At 39.4% G+C, this 13,129-nt stretch overlaps 1 long non-coding RNA gene across 1 annotated transcript; it reads right to left on the reverse strand.

Annotated features, from left to right (window-relative positions):
- Positions 1–1,079: 1,079 nt before the first annotated feature.
- Positions 1,080–12,920, reverse strand: LOC310885376. Its single transcript, XR_014574757.1, has 4 exons — positions 12,265–12,920; positions 5,239–5,358; positions 4,575–4,649; positions 1,080–2,695 (listed from the first exon to the last, which is right to left on the reverse strand). It is a non-coding gene; the product is annotated as an uncharacterized lncRNA (long non-coding RNA).
- Between the last annotated feature and the right edge of the window lie 209 nt (positions 12,921–13,129).

A 13,129-nucleotide genomic window follows, 5' to 3' on the forward strand; every position in this document is an offset into this window, starting at 1 on the left:
TCTAGTTGTACTGTCTTTATGAGAAAAATTTGTCCTTTTCATATTCCTGTAGAGAGTCTATCTCACCCATTCATGTCACAGCAATACTGCTGGTTCTCACCTATAGAGGACAGTTCCTGGTACAGTGTTGTATGCTTTAAACACACCTAGGAAGGGTGTTCCTTCCCAAATATATCAGCTGCTTTACTGTGCACATGCAAATTCCAACAGCAAAGATAGGAAAAAAGCGGATCGTCCAAATAGAGATGCAATATTACTCTATCAGGTGATTTGTATGTCTATAAATTAGACTGCAGATAAAATTTAGTAAATCTTATATCCCTGATAATAAGTAATATTGAAGTGAAAACTTCATCAGAACACCTCTCTCTTCCACCAACCTCTCCCAGTGACTGGTGTGTTCTTTTTGAATATTTAGCAAGATTGCTGCAACTTTAGAAAAATGTCTCTCTCTAATTCCTTAATCCCTATTCCCACTGGAAGATTTTTTATTCTAATATTTTAAACTAAATTTTACCTAAAGCATAATCGTCTTTTCTGAAAGGTATTTACATCTATATATACTGAGACATACACATGCATACACTCACAGCTACTGATCAAGCCAAACTAATTTGTATCATCAGCTGTTGGAAGTATTTCACATATGCATGACTCAAAGTACCTGTGAGATATTTTGTATGTTAAAAACTGCCAAATCTTCTATCCTGTTTTCAGTAATATGGCTTAATTCAATGTGAGCATAAGTATTTCCAACATTGTTTAACTCCCATAGCTGTTCCATTTTTTAAATTTTTTTTTCAGTTAAGCACCCCAAGGCATCAATACTTTTTACTTTCTCTTCTGTGAGAAATTAGGTGCTTTGTCAATACAATACAAGCAAAGAAACGGCTTAATATATACATATGGTATATATATAAAGGTAAACAACAACAGGTTGCTTTCTTCATGGCTTTTTGGTTATATATTAAATCAAACGAATTGTCAGAATTATTTACTTCCCAGAGCAAGCTGTGAATTCAGTTTAAAAAAATCTATAGTTTTATGCCTCAAATATTTTCACAGAGAGAATGTAAGCACATGATTTACTGGTAAATGTGGTTTCAGTCTATAAGCCTTTCAAGTTTTCAAAAGAGAATTAGTTTCTTAGAAAAACGAGTTATGGATTATTTAATTGTAGAAAGACTTGTTTGTTTTGTTAGGACTACACTATATTTACTATGATCTTTTGAATGTTATATACACTGGGAATAATGTTTTTTTTTTCAAAGTACAAATGATAACAGCAGATGTGACTTTTAATTAACACAGTGACATTGGGATGAAGTCCATGCCCAAGCAGAATTTAATGTTAAAAATGCAATTCATTTCTGCTATTTTAAAAACAAAACAGTCTAAATTAATATTATGTCAGTAGCTATGGGGAATATACAGCAATTCCTATACTAGACAACTAAATTTACCTTGAATATTAAAAAATATTTCAACTTTAAGGAGATTAAACCATGTATTTCAATTGATAAAGACCTATGTCTTCAGAATAAAGTCTGAAAAGAGATCCAAATGTCAGAAAATGTCAAAGAATGCTGACATGCAAAATTTTAAAAAGGCAATCACAATATGAGATAATAGTGTACAAGACTTTCACTTGTTTAGTTGAAAGGTGGTGACAGATCTGTGAATCTATTATGAATAAATTCAATATAGCCTTGAATCCACTACATTCTTGTGTTACCCACAGTGTTCTATATACACAGTCATACACAATGTAGGGGCACGTAAATCACATCAGTTTTCCATCCATATAATCTACCCAAAAACAGAAAAAAAAATTACAGATGAAATGGAGTAGTGTCTAAAGGCCTTTCAGAGCAGTACCTCCAAAGGAATCAAATTTGTCAAGGGTTTTCTTATACAACTCTCTGCTGACAACAGTGCAGCTTACAATCTTTTTTCCCCAGAACTTTTGCGGTATCATCCAGAATGGGTCCACTACCTAAGTATTGCTTAGTCACTGGGAGCAAATGTACTATTTAATATGCCAACATATTACAATGCCTAAATTACAGATGGCAGCATTGAAGAGACTGAGATATATGAATGACCTTTTCTCAACATTGTTGGATAAGATGTTTGTTCTGCTTAAGGACATTTTAATATTGCTCATTAATATCAATGTTATTGTGTTCAAAAGGTGAACGTGCCAGCATGCATCTGATGAGAGGAAAAAAATCATATACCTCTCAGCATCAAGACAGCAAAAGAAAGATCCTCCAGTTGTGTCACTAATTTCCATTTATTTACAATAAATTGTCACTAAAATTTCAGTTAGGACCAAAGAAAGTCCTGTTGGAATCCAAGTGGTTTAATTATAACCATATTATATTAATGTTAATGGACTTCTGATTGCTTTTAAAAAAAGTAATTCCAAAGGTACAGAAACACAGCTTAAATGAAATCCAAAGTTTTGTAATGAATTTTAGCTTTCTCTGTTTTTCCCCTTGCTTGAATTACCTTTGTTGTTTTACTGTTTAGAACAAAGGGGGGATGGGAAAAACCAAACCAAACCAACAAAACCAAAACAAGGTGAAATGAGGGGCTGACGATCTATACAGTGGCGATATAAGTGTTATCACTTGTCAATAACTAGATCTGTCCACTGGAAATGTCACCTGGTCTCAGATACATGGAGATCCTGAAAAACATGAGAAATACCCATAGACAAATTAGTTTATTTAAAAATCTCATTCAACATTAATTCTCAGTGGTTGATATCACATAATGTAACTCTACTGAGGAGGGCCTCACCTTCAAATATATTTTTTTTTTAAACAAAAGATAGACAATTACATAAATAAATGTATTGCTTGACCATTTCAGCTGAGAAGCTGAACTCTAAACACGTGGTCTGACCAGTGTTTTGCAGATCAGAAAAATAAGATGTCAAAGCAATACTCTAATACTGATAACATTATGCATGTGGTCTGATACTAGAGATTAGTAATTTGAATGAGAAATGTACGCCTCTTTATGGACTAATTAACTCACTTGGTGACCTTCTTCCACTTTTCTGACTCAGCATATGTTTAGGGCATAGTTGAAACATTTCATAAAATAAACATCCAATAATCTTAACCCATAGCACAATAATTACTGGATATGACACAGGCTGATCTCTATCACATGATTTACCTCAATCATTTACAAACACCTTCACAATATTCTCTGTGAAATCTTTTTCTTTGACTTTTACCTTCTGACAAAGCTATTTCCTATGTGCATTGATGCTGATGAATTCCTATTTGAACAGCTAGGTCTTGAAAGGATCAGTTAAAATCTCACCTTGTGTTTTGATAAAATAAAAACAGTTTAGAAGATTTACCATTTATATTTATTCTAAGAAAGGTCAAAGACATCGATGCCTTTTGTTGGAAGTACTAACCTAGAGGATGCATAAAAGCTGTGATAGTAAAACATCTCTCTTTTTTTCAAATATGGAGATTTTCATGTTTAAATGGTTCAGGAAAGATTTTCTGATCCTTTAAAATAACTGGTTATTGTAACGTATCTTTTTCTTTCTCTGTTCTTATTCCAAGTACAACTCCCTCTTGTATTTAATGTTTGGCATTTTTATTATTATTATTATATATATATCTTACCATTTTTTCAATGACTACCTATAATTTCAGCTTGAGATTCAAACTTTTAATTTCTTTGATTCTGACCTATAAGTTTTACGAGAAAATTACAGAAAATAATTGCAAATAATATTTTTTACTGCTGTGAACTCTGCCAAAGTATTAGAATATAATTGATTCTCTCACTACTTTCTTTACATGAAAATAACCTCTTATTGGATTCACTACCTATATATTTTTTTTCCCTCAGCTTTGTCAAAGCAATCTTTTTAAAAGATAGGAAAGATATAATAAAAACAAAAGCTTCCCATTGCTTTTCAAATCTTCCTTATAAGAGGAAACCTTCCTGAGAAATCGGAACATATGAAAGAAAAGCAAATTAAAATGATTGTATTCCTATAGCTCTTTCAAAACTGGGTAGCACTGTGTGAAAATTTAGTATTACAGGAAATATAAAACTTTTTTTTCTTCCTGTCTTTCTCCCTACTAAACTGCCCATCATGATTATCTCCCAGTTACTTTTGCCATTATGTTTGCCCAATGTTTTTTGCCATTAAAAGTTGCACTGGCTCTAGCTGGGATGGAGTTAGTTTTCTTCATAGCATCCTATATGAAGATGTATTTTGAATTTGTGGGTAGAAGTGTTGATAACACTCTGCTGGGAGCAGCCAGAAGGCAGCAACCCCACGGCAGATTCCATGACTGAAAAGGAAGGAACCCCCAACCACCAGTGAGGAGCTCCCCTAGTGCAGGCCCCAGGTTGGCAAGGGCTTGCTGTGACACCCCTCACTATTGTTGAAGGGAGGTTGGTCTTGTTGATGTTTGGGCACAGAAGGTGAATACAGCACCAGAGGAAAGGGTAGATAGTAGAAAGGGCAAATAAAATGATTTCAACAATATTGCTGGTGAGGCTTAATTTGTATTGAGACTATTTACCTGCTCTAGGGAACCTACTTTGGCAGGGTGGTTGAACCCGATGATCTCTTGAGGTCACTTCCAACCCCTACAATTCTGTGATTAAATTGAAAATATTAATACGAGAGTCAAGTTATGGCAGGTACGCTCTGCTCCTACACATGGCTTAAGTCTTGCTCAGGCTTGTGAGCCACGGCAGGTCTCAATGTGATCACTCCTTGAACTGGACAGCTTGTTAATAATAGTGCCTCAGGCATACTATTCCCATTAAATCTGTCATGGGCAGTAATGAAGGAATTTGAGTTTGACTACAAATCAATCAGCCAATTTAATAAATATGGCGTCTCATCTCGTTTCTCTTCATAACCAAAGGAAGAGTTATCTTGACACCATTCCAATGTTATCTGCAGAGTGCAGTGAAGCCTTACTTCTTGCTTCAGTCCCTTTAACACCTTTTGTTCATATGGTATAGGCCTCGGATGATCAAGCCTCTCCCCGACCACAACTGGACCCTGTGGTATGACGAACTGACAAACACAGTTACTTTCTAAGGGGAGGGGGACTGCACAACCTTATTCTTAAACTAATTCGAAAAAGACCTGAATCCTTTAAAATTAATGACCAAAAGACAATGTCCATGCAATCCTATAAACAGTGATTCCAAACAAGAACTTTTTGAGCTCACCAGTGATTGCAGCAGGCTGCACCCTTGATCACCAAGTTGGTACTCCACTCAGGGTGCCCCTGAGGAGAAATGCATCTCAGGGTTGAATCCTCAAGGAACAAGCTCATCTGCAGACAAACACTGATTAGAACACAGGGTGAGTAATTCATTCTAGGGGGTACTTTGGAAGCGTGCAACTGGATTTAGAAAACCGCCAGAACCCTGCAGTAACTCTCCAGTGAACCTTGCCATTCATGAATCTTTAACTTAGTTGCTGTTTCTATTGTAGCAAATTTCTTAAATCATTGTGTTAAACAACTAATACTTAAATACCGATTAAGTGCAGTTGAAATCATATAATCTTTGTTATCTGCTATAAAGGTGTATAATAATTGATTGTTACTTAATTGATGCTACATCAGAGTTGTGTAAATCTAATTCCATGACACAAGTTAACTCCACATATATGACGTGATCTCTTTTAGTCATAAAATGATCAAGCATAACACAGCTATCACTACTCCACAAAATTCAGCTTCTAGGAACAGCAGCAGAAACGTGTTCGTTTCAGACATGGCAAAATTGGCTGTCAGCGGTAACATTCCGGCAATGAAAATATCGTGAGGTAGCATTTCTGGGAATCAAATCACTGTGCATCTGTCCGCAAATACTTTGCAGGATACTGTTAGCAATTGGAATTTTACCTCATAGCTTATTTGGAAGTAAAGCTACATTTCAAGATTGGATTTTTCTGGTAGTGAGGAAAAGGAATGCATTTCCAGAAAATATTGCTATATAGGTAGATACTTAAAATAAACAAAAAAATAAAACCCCTGATGAGAGGAAAAAAATAAACACAAACACTTTACTTGAAAGTGCTTATGAATTTCTGCAATAGAAGGACATGAAAAATAAACAGCAATCTGATATGTAGCAATGATATTTTCCTTTTAGAAAGTATTTGTCATCTACTGATAGGTCACTCAGAAACTGAGGTTTAAATACATGTCTGAAGTGAGAAGTAAGTATTATTGGTTTAAATTCCTGATTTAGTATTTCAAAACTTACATTATTGTAACTTCCTATGTCTTGCACTGGCTCTTATTAAAACAAGTCATTGAGGCAAATGATATTATAGTGAGTGCTGAGTAAAGGCCAGGCCTTATCATGCAGTCATAGAAATGCCTGTCAGCACTACGGTTACTGATACAGTACTGCCTCATATGGCCAAAGCAACTGGAAACATGAAGTGCCTTAAGAAAAAAAAATGATTTAATACACTTGACCAGCCTTTAAGTTCTTTCTTTCTTGTCAATACAAATCCTTTCTTTTCTGGAACATATTAACAAAAAGATGATTAGAGAAGCTGCTTGCTTTTCTTGAAATACTGCATCCCTGGCTTTGTGCATTTATAACTGAAGTGTAGATATCCGCATTTTGTTAGAGCTTTTATGAGCTATTTTCCATAGGGGGAAAAAAAATGTACAGGTGCAGCCAGCACATGGAGGGGGGAAGGGGAGACAAAAAAACTCTGCACTGGAGCCCAGTGTAGTAAAAACAGCGAATTCTGAAGTCATTCAGTAATCAGTTATGAAGAAGAAACTAAATTTTTTTCCCTAAACATTTTCCATGTATAGCAGCAACAGTCCGAACTCAGTGATGTGATGGGTGAACTAGCTAATTAGCAAGATCTAGTAAGAATAGTAAACAGACTGCACCATTCCCTAATGATTTCAGTAAGTCAAAGAGCTGGTTCACAGTGCTTCCTGCATAACTTCAAAAATACAGTGATTATCAAATATCCATAACTATTTCTGTGCAATAACTGAATTCACATCTACCGTTGAAAGTTAGCTATCTAACATTTTCCCTCCCTTGGAGAGGCGTCATTATTTTGGATAGTTCACTTTTCAGTTGGACACAGGAATTTAATTAGTAGTCTGCTTCCTTCTGATTACCCTGACTGGAGGAAAGATGTCTATGCTTGTAAACCTTAAACTTGAGGAAACAATTCGTAGTCTTCACACAAAAGTAATATCTGAGTAACTCGTAAACCGTAAAGCCTTTCACTTTGATGTTGCTCTTTCCTTTACAACATATTCTAAAAAGTTAACATGTATGACTATCACTTTCAGCAGCTTTTTTCCATTGGTTTATATTATTTATACCACAAAACTAGCAAGAAATATTTTGAGAAATGTGATTAAATTTTTAGTGTTTACCTATAGTCTGACTTTCCAAAAGGTGTTTTTCCCCTAGCTTCATGTTTTAAAGAGGCAGGACTCTTTTATATGACCCTGTGAAAATAGCTTCTGTGCACATCTGCAGTTGATGTTTTTGTATTTAAACCTATATTTTTGAACAGAATCTGAAGCACAAAGAATCATTCGTAACAATTTTGTCAGTCCCTGGATTTCAATAATCATGAGCTATGGCACTAGGATAATGGGTTAGGACTTAGAAAGATGAAAACAGGGAAAAAAAAAGGTTCTTCTGTTGTTTTTCTTTCTTTGCTTGTTTGTTTTTCTGATCTGCAGCAGAGCAGGGAATTGTGGCATACAGGAGGGAGCTCCTGAGCCAAGGAAGCCCCAAGGAACAACACTCAAAGCACCACTCAACTGGCCAAACTCAAGCAGAAAAATGAGACCTACAGAGGGTGGAAGCAAGGACAGGTATCCTGGAAGGGATACTGAGACGTTTACTGAGCAGCCAGGGATCAGGTTAGGAAAGCCAAAGCCTTATTAGAATAAATTTGTCCAGAGATATCCAGGGCAACAAGAAAGGCTTCTGTGGGGATGACAGTGATAAAAGGAGGACTAGGGAAATTGTGGGCCCTCTCCAGAAGGAAACAGGAGACCTGGTTACAAGAGATACAGAGAAGGCTAAGGTACTCAATGATATTTTTCCCCTCAGTCTTGACCAGCAAGACGTCTAGCCACATACTCCAAGCCCCAGAAGGCAAAGGCAGGGACTGGGAGAATGAAGAACAGCCCAGTGTAGTAGGAGAGCAGGTTCAAGACCAGCTAAGGAAACTGAATGTGCACGAATATGAGACATCATGAAATGAAGTCAAGGGTCCTGAGGGAATTAGAGAACGATGTTGCTAAGCTACTATCCATCATATTTGAGAAGTCATGGCAGCCTGGTGAAGTTCCCACTGACTGGAAGAGTGGAAACATATACCCAATTTTTACAAAGGGAACAAAGGAAGACCCAGTGAACTACAGGCCAGTCAGTCTCACCTCTGTTCCTGGCAAAATCAAGATGATGCAGCAGATCCTTCTGGAAAGAATGCTAAGGCACATGGAAAGTAAGGAGGTGAATGGTGAGAGCCAACATGGCTTCACAAAGGGCAAATCTGGTGGCCTTCTATGACAGGGTTTCAGCATTGGTGGACAGGCTAAGAGCAACTGACATAATCTCATGACTTGTGCAAAACACTTGCTACTGTTCCACATGACATATCACAGAATCATCTAGGTTGGAAGAGACCTCCAATATCACCCAGTCCAACCTCTGACCTAACACTAACAAGTCCTCCACTAAACCATATCACTAAGCTCAATATCTAAACGTCTCTTAAAGACCTCCAGGGATGGTGACTCAACCACTTCCCTGGGCAGCCTATTCCAATGCCTAACAACCCTTTCCATAAAGAAGTTCTTCCTAATATCCAAACTAAACCTCCCCTGGCACAACTTTAGCCTATTCCCCCTCATCTTGTCACCAGGCACGTGGGAGAATAGACCAACCCCCACCTCGCTACAGCCTCCTTTAAGGTACCTGTAGAGAGCAATAAGGTCACCCCTGAGCCTCCTCTTCCCCAGGCTAAACAACCCCAGCTCCCTCAGCCGCTCCTCATAAGACTTGTTCTCCAGACTCCTCACCAGCCTCATTGCCCTTCTCTGGATTCGCTCGAGCACCTCCATGTCCTTCTTGTAGCGAGGGGCCCAAAACTGAACACAGTACTCAAGCTGCGGCCTCACCAGAGCCCCCAGAGTACAGGGGGGCAATCACTTGCCTAGCCCTGCCAGCCACACTGTTTCTTATGCAAGCCAGGATGCTGTTGGCCTTCTTGGCCACCTGAGCACACTGCTGGCTCATATTCAGCCGACTATCAACCAGTACTCCCAGGTCCTTCTCTGCCAGGCAGCTTTCCAACCACTCATCTCCCAGCTTGTAGCGCTGCTTGGGGTTGTTGTGCCCCAGGTGCAGGACCTGGCACTTGGCCTTGTTGAACTTCATACAGTTGGCCTCAGCCCATCGGTCCAGCCTATCCAGATCCTCCTGCAGAGTCTTCCTTCCCTCGAGCAGATCGAGGCACATACTTAACTTGGTGTTGTCTGCAGACTTACTGAAGGTGCACTCAATCCCCTCATCCAGATCATCGATAAAGATATTGAAGAGGACTGGCCCTAGTACTGAGCCCTGGGGACTCCACTAGTGACTGGCCTCCAACTGGATTTAACTCCATTCACCACAGCTCTTTGGGCCTGGCTACCCAGCCAGTTTCTAACCCAAGGAAGCATACGCCAGTCCAAGCCAAGAGCAGCCAGTTTCTTGAGGAAAATGCTGTGGGAAACGGTGTCAAAAGCCTTACTGAAGTCAAGATAGACCACATCCACAGCCTTTCCCTCATCCACTAAGCGCGTCACTGTGTCATAGAGAGGCATGGATTTGACAGATGGACAACTTGTTGGGTAAGGAATTGGCTGGATGGTCACACTCAAAAGAGCTGTGGCTAACAGCCTGGTGTCCAAGTGGAGACCCTTGGACCCAAGTGGTCTTAGGGGTTGGTATTGGGACTGGCACTGTTTAACATCTTTGTCAGTGTCATGAACAATAGGATAGAGTGTACCCTCAACAAGTTTGCTGATGACACCAAACTGTGCAGTGCAGTCAACATTCTGCAAAGAAGGGGTACCATCCAGATAGACCTTGGCAGTCTTGAAAAGTGGTCTGGTGTGAACCTCATCAAGTTCAACAAGGACAAGTGCAAGGTCCTGCATCTGGGCCCAGGCAATCCCAAGCACAAATACAGGCTGGGCAGAGAATGGATTGAGGGCAGCCCTGAGGAGAAGGACCTGGGGGTGTTGGTTGATGAGAAGCTCAGCATGAGCCAGCAATGTGCGCTCACATTGCCTGAAAGCCAACCATATCCTGGGCTGCATCAAAAGAAGCATGGCCAGTAGATCAAGGGAGGTGATTCTCCCCCTCTACTCTGCTCTCATAAAACCCACCTAGAGTACTGCCTTCAGCTCTGGGGCCCACAGCACAAGAAGAACATGGATGCATTAGAAGGAGTCCAGAGGAGGGCCACAAAGACTAAAGGGCTGGCACACCTCTCCTTTGAAGACAGGCTGAGGTAGTTAGGGTTGAAGAGAAGGCTTTGGGGAGACCTGATAGCAGCCTTCCATTACCAAAAGGGGGCCTACAGGAAAGCTGGGGAGGGACTCTATCAGGGAATGTAATGATAGGACAAGGAGTAATGGTTTTAAACTAACAGAGGGTAGATTTAGATTATATATTACAAAGAAACTCTTTACTCTGTGGGTGGTGAGGCACTGGAACAGGTTGCCCAGAGAAGCTGTGGATGCCCCATCCCTGGAAGTGTTTAATGCCAGGTTGGATGGGGCTTTTAGCAATCTGTTCTATTGGGAGGTGCCCCTGCCCATGGCAGGGGGGTTGGAACAAGATGATCTTTAAGATCCCTTCCAGCCAAAATCATTCTATGATTCTATAACATGCTGACACTGTTACAGAGCTGTGCTTACACTAAGTCAAGGATTTTTCTGCTTCTCATGCTGCCCTGCCAGCAAGGAGACTGGAAATGTACAAGAAGCTCAGAGGGAACAGAACCAGGACAGCTGACCCAGACTGACCAAAGGGATATTGCACACTGTATGACAACATGCTCTGCAATAACACAGAAGGGTGTTGGTCAGGAGGGGTGCTGCTGCTCAGGGACAGGCTGGGCATCTGTCTGCGAGTGGTGAGCAACTGCATTCTGCATCACTTGTTTGTATATTCTTTTATTATTATTATTCCCTTCTTTTCCTGTCCTAATAAATTGACAATTTCAACTAACAAGTTTTACCTGTTTTTCTGATTTTTCTCCCCCATGAGTGAATGGCTACCTGGTGCTTAGCTGCCTGCTGGGTTAAACCACAACACTTCTCCTTTTGTTATATGCACGAGCAAAGGAAGTTAAAAACAACAAACAGGGATTTTCTCCTATCCAAAAGTTAGGGAATAACCCTAACTGTAGATAAAAGACTGAAATTCATTTCTTTGAGTTAAAGAGTAGAGTTACAAGTTTAGGTTTCTTACCCTCTTCAATACCAGGTTGCATGAGTCCAGTAAAGTCATTTTTCTACTTTAAAATATGCTCAATCTGTAATTTTGCAAGAAAAAATGGATGGAGAAATACAGGGCATTAAAACCCTTTGAGAGTTACCAAGACTTGCTCATGCTGATTATACATCCAGAATCAGGAATTTATGCGTCTTCTGGCTTTTCTAGTGCATACAGAAGGAATCTAGGGAGCCTCCCCCTACCCAATAGATGTTTTTCGTGTTTCATGATACCTATAGACATTTCTAGCACAGTCTTTTGGGATCACTCATGTGACTTGTATAGGCTTAGGCATTTTAGTTTTCATTTTATTTTCAAGAATGTTTTTTTCCTCAAATAACTTAACAGTTAAAATCCTGAGTGGTTTGCACTTTAGCATCTGTACTTGGCTGAAGTAAAAAGTGCACTGAATTTTGCTGTGTAAAATGAAAAGTTTATATCACGTACTAGGAATTATTCCTGAAGGGTAAAATGACCAAGTTTGTCTCTGATACAGCTCTATAACGTACTCCAAACGTAACTCTCACACCTACTACAAAAGACTGAAATCACAGGTACTTCAGCCTTACAGTTTCTTAGAATGTCTCTTATTGACATAAGTGATAGGAGTTAATTCTGATATGAATAAAAAAAATAAAATCAATATAAAACAGGAAGTTGAATAAATAATGTTTGTGAAAAGCCATTCCATACCTGGATATCCATCCTTTACACTGGATGTTCCTGAAGGGCTGGAGAGCCAATGGGTATAACATGAGTAGCAGGGCCTCACAAAGCAGGGCCCAGTCCCACAGCACACAAGCAAGACAAGCAGGGCAAACCCTGAGATTTTGTCCACATCCAACCAAGAGCCCAAGTCATAAGCCGTTATGACAGTGATGAGGCAGGTCTAACTTCAAGCCATGAAGTCACTCCATAGGTCACAGTGAATCTGCCAAACAAGCCCACAGAGCTTCAGACCCAGGGCTCCCATGAACAGACAGAGCTGAGCAACAAACACCTCCAACATAGCTCAAGAAAGGAACAAAGGCCCAAAGCTGAGCTTAAATACAGCTTCTAGACCCATGGATGTGGGTGGAGGCCCCAGGTGAGGCTGGTCAGGGCCATTAAGGTTTACTAGTGCACTCAATGCCCTGACACATTCATTAGCTATCTTTCCAAAAAGATTTTCTATGTGTACTCCTGAGTGTAACATCTGATCACTTTAAATAGTCATCACTAGAGTTCTGGCCCAGATTTTCAGATTCATTTTTTTTCCCCATCAAATAGCACTTACATTCTGAGTTTTTTAAACATTATTATTTAGTGATTGTCCTTTCCTTTTCCTGCACTTTTTTTTTCCTTGTTTAAGTTGGGAGTTTCTTGGTTTTGTTGTTTAGAATATATATAACTCATATCATTATTCATTCATTTTTTCCCGTTTCACTGTAAGTTGAAAACCTGACTCAATCAAGCCTGTTACAGGATGGTGCTGTGGCACTGGCTAAAAGGCTTCAGGGATTAACCTCAGCAATGGCTAGAACAGCCCCAGGAATCAAGAATACTTTCAAACTGACCT

This window comes from Anser anser (genome assembly GCF_964211835.1).
Source record: "Anser anser genome assembly, chromosome: 1".
NCBI classification, from domain to species: Eukaryota; Metazoa; Chordata; class Aves; order Anseriformes; family Anatidae; genus Anser; species Anser anser.